Source organism: Haliaeetus albicilla, chromosome 3 (assembly GCF_947461875.1).
Source record: "Haliaeetus albicilla chromosome 3, bHalAlb1.1, whole genome shotgun sequence".
Lineage (NCBI taxonomy): Eukaryota > Metazoa > Chordata > Aves > Accipitriformes > Accipitridae > Haliaeetus > Haliaeetus albicilla.
In genome coordinates, this window is record NC_091485.1 from 74,588,262 (window position 1) to 74,603,296 (window position 15,035).

Here is a 15,035-nt window from a genome sequence, read left to right on the forward strand (position 1 = left end):
AACAGTAATTCCCTTTAAAAGAATTCAGCTAAATCCCCTCTGTGGTCCAGGAAATACCTGATGGAACTGATCACACATATTACATTCCCAGACTTTGCTTTAACAAACCTCAGTATCACAACAGCACACCTTAAGCATCAGCAAGATCTTTTCTGTATTTGCCTTTCCAAAAGACAGCACTACCCATCCTACTCTGTTTTCACTGCCTGTCCCTCTGTGGTGGGAAAACACAACTTGTAAGTGTAAGTCTTTGCTCAGAATATAAAGCAATGAATAAATGCACCAGAAGCTCAGCCAAACGGGATGATAGAAACAGCTATAATCCCTATTTTCCAGTGAATTAATACTGATATTCCCCCCCCCCATTTGTTTTGGTTACTGGTGTTCACATAAATATTAACAGTTTTCATTTTCTTATTTCCCACTTTATGGCAGTTGGCCCTTTGAGGAAACTACTTTTCCCCTCTCAAAACTACACCCAAATTTCCCAGCTGGAGCTGTAAAGCAAAAGCAAGAAGGTTCCCAGAAAGCAGATAGCTCTGGTTGGGGTTTTTATTTCTTTGCTTGTTTGCTTTAACCCTATAAAATATGGGCAAGGTTTCATGCCTGAGAAATTATGTTTTTGCCATTGCTCTCACTTTGTATGAGACAAAAGATGATAAAGGGAAGAGGTGATGCAATGCAGTGGTACCTCTCTCACCATGTCAGAAGTCCAACAGCAAGAGGTCTTGCTGTCTTTGTCTCTTCTTCAAAAATTGGAACATTTCTCTGTTTTCCACTAAGATCCCCAGGCACAGTCATCCCTGCGTCACGCCATACAACTATCACATTCATTCATCTTGCCATGAGATGTTCAGTCTCACTTTCTGCAGCACACAAGGCTAATTCAAGCTAATGCCATTAGAGGCAAAAGGTGAGTCCCAAGACCTTCCTACAGCCACGCTTTGTTAGGCCAACATTATGGAGGAGAAGTAACCTGGGGAGGATCAGAGCAAGAAACAGTAAATATGAAAGAACAAAACTTAAAGGAAAGATTGCGTTACACTTCAGGGAGCATTTCTCAATGCTGAGATCTAAATTAATCTCCCTGGAGAAGTAATTGAAGGCTGATGATCAGGAACACGTAGAAGCATGATAGACACCTTCGGTGGGGATGGACCACAGGGCTGCTCCCGGCCATGAAGATGCCTTAGCTTGAATAATACCAGACTCATCCCATCACCTGCTGTCACACTATGTTGTCAGGCTTCATTTCAGGCCCCCCTGAAGTCTAGCAGAACATGGGAAGGGAAAGAGCTTGGTTTTCCTATCAACATCTGGTGTCCTTTTGGCAACTGCACACAACGCTCAGTACCTTGCCAGGACCCCACAGGCTGCATCATGTTTTATGAAGCACTCAGTCTTTAATTACCTTTAAAATGTGGAACGCCTCAATTTCACCACCGACAGATTTAGTGACTAATAAAAAAAACCATATGTTCATATGAATATTAAACCAATATCAATGACTGCGGCCCTTGTGCTGTGCCGTGGTGACTTTGGGAGCCACCTACCCTCTTGGCAGGTCTGTGGCTCTCAAAGACCCCAGGGAGGAGTTGGAGATAAACATACTGGCTGCTTCCATCAAAAAACAGGCAGATTAGCTGTAAAAAACCTTGCCAGAGACTAGATCATGTACTAATCTTGTTTAGAGAGGTGTGGTGGGCTCCCCAGGCCAAGGGGCGACTTGTCCCACTCTATGGCTGGGATGAAGGCCAAAGGATGCTCAGAGAAAGACCAGGGGAATAAAAAGGGAAACAAAACAAAACAAAAAGTAGGAACTGAGTTTTAGAACTACTGAAGTCTTTATTTATAAAGAGAAACGAAGGAAAAGGCAAATGATGCAATGTTTGCAAGCAGTGCTTGTCGAGCAGTCTGAGAAAGATGCTACTTACACCTGAACAGATACAAGTGGACAAAGACTTTCTCGACATGCAATCAAGTGTTCAGTAATTTGAGATTCAAAGAAGGAAAATGGGCAATTGCTACAAACTGGTAGGAAGCTCAGGACACACACATGAATTCTCCACCATCCACATCCAAGAAATAAAAAAATAAAAAAAAAGACCAATAAATTTCATTTCTAATCCTGGAGACCAGTTCTTCTCTATGGCACGAGTAAAGTGGTGGATGGTCAATCAACCCCTCCCTGAAACACTTCTGGAGAAACAGAAGGTGCACAAAGTCCTCGGTACTGTAAATTCAGCTCAGACATTAAAAAGCCATTAGAAATGGATAATGAAATTAAGAAGGGGAAAGCTAATAGGAACCACTGCACGGAGGGAGCTCTGCTGGTGCTCAGCAATGTGGCCAGCTGAGCACCGACAAAGAACAAATTGAGTGTTAGGAGGAGGGAAATAAAGCAAGCACCATAGCTCTGTTTGGCAGGAAAAGTGTAATAGATTCTGTCTCAGAAATGTATCAGCATCTGTGGCTTTTAAATCACAGAGGAAGGCAGAGGGGAGCAAAGCTTTTAGCACTCAAAGCAAAATCTGCGATGAGACCTTTATGATGATGAAATGCACTTGGGAGCAAGGGAATTAACAAGAGGTAAAATGTCCGGCAGGTGACTGGACACCCCAGTTCTCCTGTCCTCTACCAGCCTTGAGAACCCAAAGAAGAAGGTGGCAGGTTTTTCCTCCTTCCCTGTTGCCCAGTCTGACAGCTTGGAAACACATAAATATTTCTTTGCAATTTTCATAATCACAGCAAGATCCTCAATATGCTTCAAAATTACAAGCAAAAGAGCAATGTGTAACATGAGTTATCAACACCGTTAAGGAAAGAAGTGCTGCTTCAGTTTTTTGCCCAGAAATTGTGAGGGAGGTAGTGTCAGGGCTGAAGCAAGACCTCGGGTTATCCAACTCTTCAGTCTTGTCCTGAACACTAGGACAAATCAAGTTTCTGCATTTTCCACCCCCTCCTCTCCTCTCCCTATGGATGGAGAGATGGAGACCTTCCTACTGAAAAATGGGGATACTTTTCCAGGCCATAAATATTTTCAGACAAGTTGCAGACCTAAACTGAACACTTTGGAGATACCTAAAAGAATCCGATTAAGGAATCACCTATTCAAAATAGTTTATCTTCAGTGACACATCACTGCACTGCCTGAACTGAATTTAATCTCCATGTCAGACAGCAGTTTAACCATCTTACCCTCCCATTTGTCCACACAAACAGCAAATCAATTGGAGTAATTTTGCATCTTTTTCTGCACCAGCATCTCCCTAAGAAAATCAACACTTGCACTCTCACTTGCAAATATCTAGGCTAGTTATGCCAGACAACCGCACTACTCTAGCTAAAAAGAGTGCACAATTATATTAGCCAGCTTTATGCTGCAGGAAAAAAAACTCATTTACCCTTTAAAATACCCTTGCAACAGTTAGAACATGGGGTTTGGTCTTGTACATCTGCACATCTACCACTATATACACTGGCAAAGTGCAACTGCCCCTGGCATAAAGTGAGGGAGCGGCTTAACCCCAGAGCTAAAAGCCCACGTGGAGCTCTCTGTCAAAGACAGATTAGGACCTTGAGAGTGAAATAATTAATACAGACCAAATGGCACACATTTCTGCCTTTACAAGGCCATGAAAGGTGAAGCAGCATCATTTTCCAGTCTCACGCAAGGTAGCTCACGAGTAGGGAAAGGTGTTAAGAGCCTACAATATTAATTAAGGTAATAGTCTGGGATTTAAGACAGGATATCAAACATGCCTGCTATATTACAATCTACTTGTGTGTGCCTGCTCCAAAATCCCAGAGCAAAATTATGTCACTGCAGATGCAAGGACATGGGTTATGCTTTGCAGATTTCAGTCAAGCAAAATTTACCATTCAGCTGGGTCCTTTCCGGACACAAGAAGAAGTTGACCTTGAAGAATTAGTATGAAAGCTTCAGAAGATGGTCAGTATTTGATCCTGCATAAAATGTAATCACCAGGAATATCAGGAGATCATGTCTAAATGAGCACTCTGCTCTGTCCCACAACGGTCTTGTTTTCCTACTAGCAAAATAAGTGAGGGTGTCTTAGTGCTCCAGTCTCAGGGGTGGGAAACTCACTGTGCACAAAATATTTCTCCTCTCATCTTCAGGTAGTTGCACTAACACTGGGCAATATTTTGCACAGCTTGTCCAGGAAAGTTATTTTTACCCAACTGGGGCTGCAACTTTACCTTCGTCTGTCCCTAATTACCGCAAAGAAATTAAAATATGCAGACAAGCCAACCTGCTGTTCTCCATTTCTTCTGCCTTGAGGATGACAGTCCCATTTCCCGACAGTTTTATGGCTGCTCTGCAGTATGGGGTTGCCATACCCATTCTCTCCATCTTTCTCCTCCATTCCCATTTCTTTCCTTTTGCACACACAGCACTAATGTGAAATCTTTTCTAAACCCCCTCATGAGTGCACCAGTGAGTCTCATAAACTACCATAAGATAAATCTCCGATGAAGGCACAAAGGAGGTCCTCTGCAGCCTCCTTCATTATTCATTGATAAAGTTCCAACCAGATACTGTAACCACTTGTGTAAAAGATTCTTCTTTTTTGCCTAACCTCCCTAAATTTATACAATGCTGTTCTGCAGACATCCACTGATTCTTTATTCTCTTTATCCTCCTTGCCCTTCCAAAGCATCTTCCAGCGGAGAATTTAGAAAACTTTTCCTCAAACAAAAATTTTTGCAAGACAAGCACAGGTATTATATAAGATCTGAACTAATGGACCGGATCAGATGTTAATGTGTTTCAACACCTCCTTCTGGGACCTTCGGAGAAGCTATAGAAATGGAGAGATAACCTATGCGGGAATGATCCTTCAAAGCCTTCATTTTTTAGGAGGGTTTTTTTTTTTATACCTTGAAGCAGAAGTTTGTAATCTCCTTATCCTTAAATATTCACCATTACAGTTGTGTATATTGCTTGGGGCCACAGAAATAGTTTGTGCTCAGATGAACTTTTGGCCATGGTGACATCTTCCCATAGCAAGTTTCACACATTGATGGGTAGCTTGAGTCTTCTGTGAGCAACTCTGGACCAACCAACCAAAACAACTCCCTACCAGTTATATCCCAAAGCACAAAAAATAAGCTATCCACATGGTTTCAAATTAGACTATGTGATTATAGAGCCTTGTGTTTTAAAGTGCCTCATGTGTGCAAGTCACCAGGGAAGAACAAGGTGTCTACAAACTCAATCACTTCCATCTATTTCTCAAGCCTCCCTGCTCAAATGTCTGTCTTTCTCGATGCCTGAAGCAGCAAGTTTTAAAAGTTATCTGTGAACAAAGCAATCACGAGTTTGATATCTATTTTAGCAGGGAACAGCAGCTGCGGAGGAGAAAAAGGCACAAACAGCTAGTGAATAATCCCTATCTTCTCCTGCTGGACAAAGCAAAAGGTGAAGCAGTGCAAGAAGCTCTTCCCCTACAATGAGTAAGCACCATCTCCCATCTCCCCCATATTTAGGTTGTGAAATAAATGGAAAAGGTGGTAAGATGATGTGTTTGCTGCCAGATCCACCTCTGCATGGAGCTCTGGGGCAAGGCAGAAACCAGAGTGTCCCAGGAAAGCTACTTTAATTTGCTTCCTGGTGCTCCCCATCCCCACATCACCACCTTCCCAATCACAGCCACTGTCAACATACCCAAGGTGGTTTGTTGGCCGTGCATGGGATGGTTTCACAATGAAAATTTACCAAAACCGCCACTACTATCCTGCCACCTATGCTGATCCTCACACTGAGCTGACGAAAATTGCAGAAAACCAGCCAAAAACGTGAATTTATGGTGTCTGCAGGTATCAGTAGGTATTTTACCTTTCCTAACTTTTATCCTGGGACTGGAAACATCCTCTCTAAAAAAAAATGAAAGCATTTAGCCTGCCAGAACATCCACATGCAGAATTAGTTTCAGGGTTCCTCTGAAGCACTGAAGTTTGAAGATTATTTATCATGTACATTAAAAAAGGAAAATAAAACGAAAAAAAACTGTGGAACAGCTCCTGCATTCCAGCACACCAACCTTCATTTCTTTATTTTTAAATTATTGCATCTTCAAACCCGGTGACGCTCCTCCCAAAAGACACAGCCAATATCCTGATCTATTTTTTGATCTTCTAAATCCAGGCACAGGCAGAGGAAGCTTAGCTCAGGCCGACAGGGAAACATTCGCATGCTGCAGCCCAGTAACCATCACTGCAACAAGGAAATTCTGGTTGGGTCCCAAGATTGTGCTAATCGCCATGTTATTTCTCGGCGCTTGGCTCCTGTATAGTGAAGTTTTCTACGTGACTTTTGCTGCAAAGCCTTTCTTCCATGGCTACGTGTTTCTGCAAAGCTGCAGATGAGATAAAACTGATCTCGGCCACTGGGGGTCATTAAAAGGCCTGGTAGAGCCTCCTCCCAGGAATTGAGTTATTTCTCATGCTGGAATCTGACATCTTTGCTCCTTTAAGTATTTGTCAGGACCTCTGCGTTATAACCCATTAGGACTAGCAGCCACTAAATCACCTTCATTTTCTGACTTTCTGCAGAAGTTTCCCCTCCTTTCCTGCTTAACTTAGTAGATCTGACACAGTCACTGCTTAAAGGCAGATCAGCACCCAAAAACCATCCCAGGCAAATAAATATGCCTTTAAAAAGAGCAGCAGAAGAAATGTAACAACATACAAAGTCTCCTAATCCTGCAGCTGGTCTCCTGGCCACTCTCCTGCCTGCAGGCTGGGCAGGGAGGGAAACCTTCCAGGGAAGCAGTGATAACCTTCTCCTCCCTTCCCTCTTCCACGTGGAAGAGGCAAGACACACATGAAGATGCTCTAGTAAAGCCTTTGACACTGTTTCCCACAGAATTCTCCTGGAGGAACTGGCTGCTCATGGCTTGGACAGGCATACTCTTCGCTGGGTAAAAAACTGGCTGGATGGCTGAGCCCAAAGAGTGATGGTGAATGGTGTTAAATCCAGTTGGCAGCTGGTCACAAGTGGTGTTCCCAAGGGCTCAGTATTGGTGCCAGTTCTGTTTAGTATCTTTATCAACGATCTGGGCGAGGGGATCGAGTGCACTCACAGTTAAGTTTGCAGAAGACACCAAGCTGGGTGGGAGTGTTGATCTGCTTAAGCTTAGAAAGGCTCTATGGAGGGATCTGGACAGGCTGGATTGATGGGCTAAGGCCAACTGTGTAAGATTCAACAAGGCCAAGTGTCGGGTCCTGCACTTGGGTCACAACAACCCCATGCAACGCGACAGGCTTGGGGAAGAGCAGCTGGAAAGCTGCCTGGTGGAAAAGGACCTGGGGGTGTTGGTCGACAGCTGGCTGGATACGAGCTGCCAGTGTGCCCAGGTGGCCAAGAAGGCCAACGGCATCCTGGCCTGTATCAGAAACAGTGTGGCCAGCAGGAGCAGGGAGGTGATTGTTCCCCTGTACTCAGCACTGGTGAGGCCACACCTCAAATACTGTGTTCGGTTTTGGGCCCCTCACTACAAGGAAGATATTGAGGTGTCCAGAGAAGGGCAACAAAGCTGGTGAAGGGTCTAGAGAATAAGTCCTATGAGGAATGGCTGAGGGAACTGGGGTTGTTAAGTCTGGAGAAAAGGAGGCTGAAGGGAGACCTTATCGCTCTCTACACCTACCTGAAAGGAGGCTGTAGCCAGGTAGGTATCAGTGTCTTTTCCCAAGTAACAAGTGATTGGACATGAGGAAATGGCCTCAAGCTGCTCCAGGGGAGGTTTAGATTGGATATTAGGAAAAACTTCTTCACTGAAAGAGTTCTCAAGCATTGGAACAGGCTGCCCAGGGAAGTGGTTGAGTGACCATCCCTGGAGGTGTTTAAAAGACATGTAGACGTGGTGTTTAGGGACATGGTTTAGTGGTGGACTTGGTGGTGTTTGGTTAACGGTTGGACTCGATGATCTTAAAGGTCTTTTCCAACCTAAACAATTCTATTATTCTATGCTTGACTTATTGAAGGTAATCCAGTAAGTGATGGTCATAGACTTGAAAATACACATCAACAAACTAGCCTTTAAACACCATGTTTAGGGTTTCTACAGTTTCATGAGAAATAATCACGACAACCTTGGTCAAAAGCACTCTCTCTGGAGGACAGCAATTCCCATACCCTTCTGCAGGTAGACATAGGAGAAAATCTATTTATCGTGCTAAAAATGCTGCTCACTCATAAGAATACAAACAACACATGTCTCCTTTTCACAATTGCTTCAAGGGATGACAACAACCTATTGCCACACACAGCTTAACATGGGACAATCCATCTAAGCCTACACATAATAGTCCCCATCTTAGATGAGAAGATGGAATGGGCTTCCTAAAACCAGCCAACATGAGTGCCCGTTTCAGCACAGGGAAGGGTTTGTGTTGGTGGTTGAGGACTGCACCACCCAAGCCTCCCGTGGAGACGCGGCTCAGAGCTGGAGCCTGCTCCAGGCGATCTCAGATTAATTGCTGGGTTTGCGCACGAAGCCGTTCTGCAGTCTGCACCAACGGGGACGCAGACATAAATATGCTCGTGCCAAACTAGGAAAAGTATTTATACAGCACTGTAAAACAATGTCATTGTCTTCGCTTTGGGAAACCTGGCCAAGAAAAGCAGCATGGGCAAGTGAGGAGAAAGGGACTGAGATAAAGAGGAGGAAAACAACCGAGGAAAAGAAGAAAAAAAAAAGAAAAAAGTTTTTTTGGGGGGAGGAAGAATAGCTGAGTCCCTGCTGTGCCTAAATCAATGGATATGGAGGGGGTGGGATTTTTAGAAATAGTTACGAAAGAGACAGCAAATCAAGCAGAACACCCAGCATTTCTCCCCGAAAGCAGGGTGGCTTTTTTTTTTTTTTAGCCAAGAAGAGGAATTGACATTGTCCTATGGCAGTGAAAGCCCCCCCGCCGCCAGCAAGGAATCCCTTCTGCCTGACTCACAGCCACCCTGATGCAAACGACAAGGAGGAGAGATGCTACAAGGAGCGCTCGCAAGGCTTTCTATTGCAGACAGGCACTGCCACCGTCTAGCTTGATGCTGAAATGCTGGCCCGGTTCTCTTCCCCCCTCAGCTCAGCTTTGAAGAGGTCTCAGACATGCCTGGAAGAAGTAAAACACAGCAATAAAAAAAAGAGATGGACCAAAGAGCATAGGATGTTCAACCAGAAACAAGAGTTGGAGAACTGCACCAAGCCAAGCAACCCTTCTGCCACTAATTAAACATAAATAAAATAAAATAAAATAAAGCTGGATTCTTACCAGCTTGAATCTGGGGGTATGGAGGGAAAAAAAAAAAGCATTGACATAAGACACACTAACAACTCAATTAATGGCCCTCATCTTGTTGTGGGGGGATGTCAAGCATCCCCCAAATCCAAAGCAGTCCAAACTCTCTGATCTCCAGGAAGTTAAATCTCCCAAAAGGGAACTCTTGGTTGCAACAGTGGCTGTTTTCTTATTAACCTTGTACATAAGCATGCATTTTTTTTTCCCTGTCAGGATGTCAACAGGACCTGGTTTCTTCTTCACTGATGAGTACTAAGTGTGAAAACCCCATGAAGAAACAAACAAAAAAAATCTCTGTGAAAATACTGAAATTCTGTCACCAAATCCACAATTAAAAAATAGGTAGCACTTTGTTTTAGCAGTAAGACTATAAAAGGAGAGGTATGAAATCATAGTATGACTGAAAACTCCAAATCACATTTCAAAAACATACTTACACACACGTATACATATATCCATACCCCCTAGATATGCACATTCTATATAGTGTTAGTGATTTTATTGTTATTAGATCCTGGCTTGATATTATCTATGTATTGTTCAAAAGCACAGCCATCTGGCTACTGTCTGGCTGGTAAAGCACTTCAGGAAAAGCAGCAGACAACTCCTCTTTCCCAACCTGCTTAACTCTTGCAGTACTTGAAATAAATCTAAAATACTGACTACTACATGATTGCAATAAAGGTTTTTTTGTGGTATTTTGTCATAAACCCAAGTTCTTTGAAACTGTACTTTACAGCAAACCCTCTTTATAAATCTCTGTTTTATACCATCTTACAGAAGTGAAAATAATAATAAAAAAGAGATGTGGGGGATGAGTGGGAGAAAGTGATACAGAAGTCTCATTTTGCTCAGCCCATCACTTTGGTTGCCTCCATACATGTGGACAATTTTGGTAAGTCTGAAATTTTCAGGCACCCAGGACTGATTCTCCCCTTCAAAACCTCTTTTTGGGGGTAACAGGATTCCCAGTGGTCTTGCCTCCACACAGCTTCATACACAACAGACGTGTTTCACACACAAGTTCATTGCCTGTGCTATTCCCAGCCCCAAAAGACAGGGGTCTTTATGACTTTTAAAAATCTTCTTTACATAACTTTCTCCCTCTGCTTTGTCAGCTGTATCTTTGTTTCCATTTCTATATCTCTATTAGGAGAGGAGAAAGAATAGAGGATATATAGTATTTTACACAGCATGGCTGTGGTCACCTTTTCAGTCGTCTTCTGCTCTCCACTAAGGACCTGAGCAAAGCATTTTGGGAAAAAAATAAAATAAAATTCCCTATCTAACCAAACAAGGTCCTTGCATGTGTCTGCACAATGCACATCTACAGGAAGATCTTTGTCTCTCTGCAAACCCACTCCCAAATCTCTCTGGGTGAAGCTTTCAAAGCAAGGAATGGCCAAACACACAGAAATATTTCTGCGAAGTATCTTGTTTCAGAACATTTCTGGGCACCAATGGACTTAGGACCTCTCGGGTTTGACTAGCTATAAAAGAGCCTTTGGTTGAAAGGTAGTATTTCAAGATATCCTTAAAAGCCTTGCAGAGCAGAAAGGAGCCTTGGACTATCCACTCCCACATCCCCACCTGCATCATCAAATACCTGGAGACCTGTGAGATCTGACCTTAAAAGTGTTTCTGAAAATGGGATATAGGCTGTAAAAAAGGCCACTTTTGAATATTTTAATCCTGGTACCGTACCTCCCAAGAATTACCACCTGCCTCCCACTTCAGTGTATAAGCTTAACTCCCATTAAAAACACTGGGTTTAGAAGGAACAAAAGCATCTTTAAGGTACTTAGGATGTGTTCATATAGAAATAAAAAAAAAAAAAAGTATCATCATCCCACTGTGGCCCTCAGCAGCCAGAGAAAGGTAAGAAACACAGACATCCTAATAACCGGTTCCTACTTAGTTCATCTAAAGATGTTGCATGAAACCACCCTGAGGTTGGGATAAGAGGACACCCCAAAGCCACCCTCCTGCTCACCCAGCACATTTCAAAGACGAGGATCTTCTCATCGAGCCCCACCTGCTTATAAAGCAGTAGAGGGCATTATTTCCAGGACGTTCAATAAAGTTACTGCTATGCGGGGCTGGATTAAAGCTGGCACATCAGTTTGGTCAGTCCCTCGGTGTGTTTTAAGTTCAAAGCGGATGGTGACAGTCACCTGGGAATGTGTGCTGCCAAGCAGAGGAGATGTGACACAGTTGTGCTGGCCACTGCCCTGCTGGCCATCTGGTGAGATGGCAGCAAGCCTGGCTGCTAGACGTGTGGGTCTTTGCCAGGGACAAAAGGATCAAGTTTTTTCAGATAGACTAAGCCCAATTAAAACTAAAAATGGTACGTTAGCCCAAGGAAGCTGCTCTGCGATTTGGAAGAAGTGCGGACACTCCCCGGTGTTACCAGAAAAGAGCCATTCTGTCCAACCCCCATGACTCTGTGGACTGGGACATGGATGACAATGGCAAATAGTTTTGAAACAACAAGAAGTGTCAGTCTCTGACCCTGACCTCTAAAAAAATGAATTATTTGGGGCAAGAAAGCATGTGCATTGCAGAAAGGCATGGAAACCAGAGAATATAATGCACGTACTGCTTGGGATGTCACAACTAAAGGTTGTGAGAGACAGGCCCTGCTCTTCATAGCTTGAAGAGGCATTACTAACAGCATGATCTATGGTTCTTTAAGACTGTCTTCAAGTCTTCGACACTGGTTTCTCCAGCCCTGGCATCCACGTATGCAGAAGCAGTACCCTGAAGGGCAAAACCTGCCCTACTTCACTCTCCAGATGCTTTATTTCCATCTCAGCCAAGGGAAGAAGTTGCAGGCAAGTCAAAGTGTCCGTGATGACAACCTGTACCAAACTCCCACAGTTACAGGACAGAAGAAATTATGCTTTCTTCAAGTGCTTCTCCAGACTAAGAAACCATCCAGCGAGAAGAGAGAGGAACATCCTTGGAAGATAGCTGTTAACCAGTTCTGCTAAAAGAAGAGAAAGAAAACCTACATCTACATGACTGTCCGCTAGCAAGTTTTGGTTTTTTTCAAGTAATTCCTTTAAAATTTAAAAGCAAATTTACACCTTGTTGGGTTTCTACTGTGCAGATGTTCAAAAATCCCAGTAGCAAAGCTCATGCGCAGTTCTGCTGAAGCATGAGACCAGGACAGAAACAGCTCAGCTCAAAGGATGGCCAGTGCTAGATGAGAGCAAGCCCTGTGAATCGCAAGCCAAGAAACTGCATTGGCTAAAGAAGTCCCAGTTTTAAGGGAATAACCAAGAATTAATAACAAGGGACTCTGGCTAAGGAAAACTCCCCAGCTCAGGAATGGGGAGGAGAAAGCCTTTTCCATGGAAATCATGCCAGCTTCAAACCTTAGGATATAATCCCCAAGGGAAACAGAGCAGGCAATGGGTTCAGTTTGTGAGCAGGAATCCTTCCACAACACAAATCCCTCATCCATCAAATGAGGATAAAACTCATTTTCTGCAGGGGATTATACACCGCTGGGATGGGAGAGGGCAGAGCTATCCTCCAGCTGCCGCAGGGGCAAGAGACCATGAGCTTTCCACTTGCTTTTCGCACCACCATACCATGGTTCAGCAGTACAAGGGGTGAGCAGGTGGAGAGCTATCAAGTGCAACCAACTTTGCGCTATTTTCCTGGCTAAGCTCATTGCATTTGGGCATTTATGTATAAATCAGCAGGGCTTTGATTTATTCCTTCTTCTTCATCCTGTGTTTTCCAGCTTGGGATCAGGAAACAATGGGAAATCGGGTTTAGAAACACCTATACAATCACTTGCACACCTCAAAACCTATGCAAGCTGCTTGTTCCACCCCACTACAACCATCTGTGGGGACTGTCATTACCTTCAGCCACATCAACAGCCACTAAAGGTGCTCATGAATCCCAACCATTAATATCCAAGTCTAACAGAGAAATTCAGGGAAGATCTGCAACACGTACGTCTTACCTTCCAATTTAAAATCCCCCCTTGCTCCTAAGTGCTTTCCATCCACACTAATTCACCCTAATCCTCAATCTACCTGTTTACATCTGTTGTGTCCTTCCTCACTGTTGATCTTTAATCCCTGCCCACCTCTAGCTGCCAGTGTCTGTCTCCAAGCAAACATCAATCTGGAAGAGAATTAGAAATTATATTTCTGGACTGGGACCATGGATAAAAGATTTATTCTTTTTTTTTCTACTCAACCCATATTCTGCTTGTGTAACACACATTTTGGGGTTGGCTGTGTCTACCCTCGCATAGTGCAAATAAATACAACACTGTAGTTAGGTTTCAGAACAGCAATCCACCACTACAGTATTTCAGTATCTATATAAATGTCCATTCCCATTTTGCTGCTAGGAACAAATATTATAAAACTCCATTTGTGTCTTCAAAGAGAAAAAGGAAAAAGCACACATGCACAAATAATGCTAAATTCCATTCTTCTAATCGATTAAGAAAAATTTATTCTTCATCCTTAAGAATTTAATTAATTAGACAATACTAGGCAGCAGGAGAGGAAGAAAACAATAAAACAGGGAAGTTAAGAGATTTTCACGACGCCACACTACAGAGCAGTGGCAGAGGTGATCAAGATTCAGAAGTTCAACACTTTCAAGTCCAGAACCTTAAAGTTTAACAGGATTTTCCTCCCACATCAAAAAAAAGTGTTCTTCATTCCGTACTGAAAACCAGTGGACTGCAGCTTCCAGTCTCAGTATTTTGGACATGCTTTCAAGAAAAAAAAAAAAAAAAGAGCAATATATGTGTCAAACAGGAATTAATCCCAGCATAAGAAATTTTACAATAGATTGGCTATTAGGTACCACCTAGGTTTAAAACAAATTCCTGTTTATCCATTTAAAAATGCATACCTTAGCTCTGTCTTACAAATAGGCAAAGGAGTACGTAACCTTTTTTCTTTTAAGAGGAGCAGGTGACTCAGCCACATATTCCCAAGCGATGCTGTGGGCTTCTCCAGGGCTGTGCAAGCAAATGAGGAGAAAAATCCCCCTCCTTGGAGGCTCAGAGATCTGCAGGCAGGAGCAGGAGGGATGGAGCAGGGCCTGGACATGTATGTGCTCTCCAAAAAGTCAGTGACTTGCTGGGCTATGAGCTGCATTCATGCACAGAGGTTTTGCTAGTTTATATCTATTTATTTTTTTGCCCATAACATTGGATGTAAATACACCCCAACCTGACAAATACACTGAGCTCCATCTCACCCATTGTCCCTGCAGCACTCACTTTCCATATTACAACAGCACAGTCAGCAGAGGTTAAGTTTTCCCTTCCTAAACTTTATCCCAGGTTTCAGATTCTTTGGATTTGGTCACTCTTAACAGCCAAAACCCCAAGCAGAAATTCTGCAACACAAAAAAATAATCCCTGTTTGCTTTGCAGCCAAAGATCAGGGTGTTGCAGCACACTCTCACCCATGCTAACAACCTGAGCTGTGCCAATGTCTGATTTGTACCTGGGGAATGCTTGAGACAAAGCAAAATCATGCCAGATATTATTCTAGCTCTCCTTCCAATGCCCAGTAATGTCCATTCCCAAATTTACTGGGGTTACTAAAGCATTAGCAGAGGAGAAGGAGCATGCATTTGATCACTCACTGCACATTAACATCCTTGCAATCCAACCTAGGACAGACCAAGCCAAATTTAATTTCAACCTCACTTGGTTTCCTGATGTGCAC

General features: G+C 43.3%; 1 protein-coding gene and 1 pseudogene across 7 annotated transcripts in view; one reads left to right on the forward strand and one right to left on the reverse strand.

Moving 5' to 3' along the window:
* TSNARE1 (t-SNARE domain containing 1) overlaps positions 1–15,035 on the reverse strand; it is a 482,633-nt gene that overhangs the window by 347,237 nt on the left and 120,361 nt on the right. The window lies entirely within an intron of this gene.
* On the forward strand, positions 7,273–7,907 carry LOC138684554 (uncharacterized; annotated as a pseudogene).